The sequence below is a fragment of the Arachis ipaensis genome, chromosome B08, assembly GCF_000816755.2.
Source record: "Arachis ipaensis cultivar K30076 chromosome B08, Araip1.1, whole genome shotgun sequence".
Taxonomy (NCBI): Eukaryota; Viridiplantae; Streptophyta; class Magnoliopsida; order Fabales; family Fabaceae; genus Arachis; species Arachis ipaensis.
Genome location: NC_029792.2, coordinates 102473741 through 102476939, shown reverse-complemented (window position 1 = coordinate 102476939; position 3199 = coordinate 102473741). Strand labels below are relative to the sequence as shown.

General features: G+C 30.9%; 1 pseudogene; it reads right to left on the bottom strand.

Moving 5' to 3' along the window:
• LOC107613358 overlaps nt 1303–3199 on the bottom strand; it is a 10701-nt pseudogene continuing 8804 nt past the window's right edge.

Here is a 3199-nt window from a genome sequence, read left to right as displayed (position 1 = left end):
GTGTATTAATATAGTTTATATTTATTAAATTCTTTTAATGTGCTTCTTTCATAGCATTTTTTAATTTTTATTTAATAAATTCAAAGTTCATAAAAGCAGTGCATCCCATGGGCACAAAATTATTTGAGCTGATTTTAGACAAACAGTCACATATAAGCTTGAGTTTCCTTCTTCTTTTTTTTTCGTGAAGCTTTTGTATTTGTATAGTAAAATTTATTTAATTTGTAGTTAAGAATTTCTGTAATTTTAATTTTGTCCATGTAATTATTTTGTGTTCAACTTCGCAAATTAATTTGTTTCTTAACTTGTTATTGAAATTTTTGTGTTTTTTTGTTTTTTTTTTAACTTTAAGAAACAAATTTTCTTGTAAGAAATCTTCAATAAAAAATAAAACTTTTTGAAGAAAAACAAATAAATCTGTAGATAGAAACACAGAAATTTAGTGTCATTTATGACTTGTTTTTGAATTTCTATGTTTATTAAAATATAATTATGTGCTTAGCTATTGAAGTATATTATATATCATTGTGAGTTCTTTTTTTTTTTACTAAATTTTTGCGTTTTGTAGTTAAGAATTTTTGTATTTTTTTCATTTTATCTATATAATCATTCTGTGTGCAACTTCACAATTTGATGTGTTTAGCTTCACAATTTTTTGTGCATTTCTTGTTTTGGTTAATTTTAGAGACAAAATTTCCTCTAACAAATGTTTTGGGGAAAAAACATAGAAAGTTTTGAAAAAATATACATAAATTTATGGACGAAAATGTATAAATTCTACATTTCTTTGCTTCATTTTTTTTTGTTCTTCTTCTCCTCTTCCTCATTGTTTCACTTCTCTTCATTTTCTTTAAGGAAAAGTCTAGAAGGTCAGCAATTTTATCAAATTCTGGCCAGTATGTAACCATCAAAGAAAAGTGAGTCTATGGATGAAATCTCACATTAATCTCACACCATTAAAAGTCTCATTGATGGCTATTTGATGGCTATAAATCCCAAATGTTACTGGTCCCTATCATTCCTCTTTTTTTATTTCTCTTTTTCTATATGTTTTTCCTTTGGAAAAAAGAGGGAAAAAAGGCAAAATAAAAAAAAGGGAAGAATATAATTTGTTTGGATAAACCTTTACGAAAACATCTTTTACTATTAAAATTTTGCCAAACATACTAAAATATAGAAGGTTTTTTATTTAAATATTTTTGTCTAACAATTTAATAACACCCAAACAAATGCTTACTCTAATATTCTCTTATTTTTTACTAAAGGAGTTATTCATATAACACTCCCTATACGAAAATATACTCCAATACAAACGCTCTTAAGAATAAGAGTGATGCATGTAAGAGTTACAAACTTTAAAAGTCCTCCCCATCCCCCCTTCTTTGTGGCTTTGATAGCAATGCATGTAAGAGCCTATCTATGATAATTGCAATTTTATTTTACACTCAATAAAGGGTTTATTCTTCACTCTGCTTTCTGGTTAGATTTCTGTTTGAAATCAATACATAATAATAAAACCAAGAGAAACCTCCAGGACCCCTAAATTTTTTTTAACTCTTTTGGGGTTGGAGGTCCAACTTTGTACAAATCCTTATTTGAAACTACAAAGGGACATCAGAAGGGTAGTCCTCTGGATGCTTCTTGACAATTTCTCTAAGTAATCTCTCTTGCTCCTCAAGGTTCGATGGTAGTCGGTCATAGACGTCGTTGAATAGGTCGCTGAGCTGAGGTTTTTGTGCTTTCTCTGCCACCTGGATAGCTTGCATCAACTGAAGGGAAGAAATTTTAAGTAAAAAAAAAGTTGTCTAACTAGTTTGGTGTGTGTCTAAAGTGGAACTAGCAAAATTATAGATGGCAGTTCAAGAAGGTATTTTTGTAATTCCAATATGAATGGACAAAATAATAATCTTACCGCGGTCAAGGATTTGATTACTAGACGAATCACATTATACAAACCTTGGAGATCACGAAGGCCAAGAGTCCGACTCAAAGGCAAATGTAATGACTTACTTGAAAAGCGGAAAAGCCATATTCCTTGTACTCGAGGTCAATACATTTGCACTTGAGTCAGATTAACATAATGTGATTCTTTCAATAATAAGGCCGTGATAAGATTACCATTCTTTTCCTTTGTATTGGAATTACAAAAATACATTTTTGAGCTCGTACCATTATAATTACCTGCTTCCTCACGCTGCTTCTAAGCTCCGATTCATTGTGATCACTCCACCAACCATTCCTTTCAACCCATCTTTTGAATCTATTCACAGGATTTCTTTCCATCTTCCAATATTCAATCTCATCAATTGGCCGGTACTTGGTTGAATCATCTGATGTAGAGTGGTGTCCTACTCTATAAGTGAGAGCCTGGAAGTTATTTAGTATAGTATTTGTCATACACTTAACTGCTATGATATAAAACAAATGCAAAATTATCTTAGCATGCAAGGAGATCACCCCCACCTCGATTAGAACTGGTCTTTTTTCTTTGATCGCAATTTCACGAGCAGTATGAACTGCGCTATAAACAGCAAGAGCATCATTTCCATCTACTCTGATGCTCCAGATTCCATAAGCCTGTCCTTTCACTACTACTCCATCACCTATCCAAACAAGCATAAAATAAGCTTATAGGTGTTATAACTATTTTACTCGATGCAAATTCTTCAACAGGGAGAAGAATATATTGTATCTTGATGGATCTTGGGCTAATATATATATAACTTAGAATTTATTCATGCTGTAAAAATTCTAGAAAATTTTATTTTGGCCTAATATTATTTTTTGATTAAGGTTATCTTACTAACCTTATTTATTTATGGAATAAACATGTAATTTCAATATTTAAATTTTAAATAATAATTAATATTGATGCAAAATAGTAATATGTCAAATTTTATAAACACTAGTTCTAGAGGCGGGGAAAAAACACCAGAAATAATTTTGAAAAGATTTAGAGGGGAAAAAACACCATACAGACCTGAACTTGATAGGATTTAAGCTCGTTGGAGGTACGTAAGTCATTTTTCAGAAAAACAAATTCAGAGAAACAATTGGAAGAATTTGAAAAGAAGTGAAAAAATGTACTTCGAAATTGTTCTTCTACTGGTGTACTGATGGCCCATCCATTGTTACGGCAGATAAAAATAACAGGGGCATCCATTACTGCAGCAAAGTTCAAACCAGCATGGAAATCACC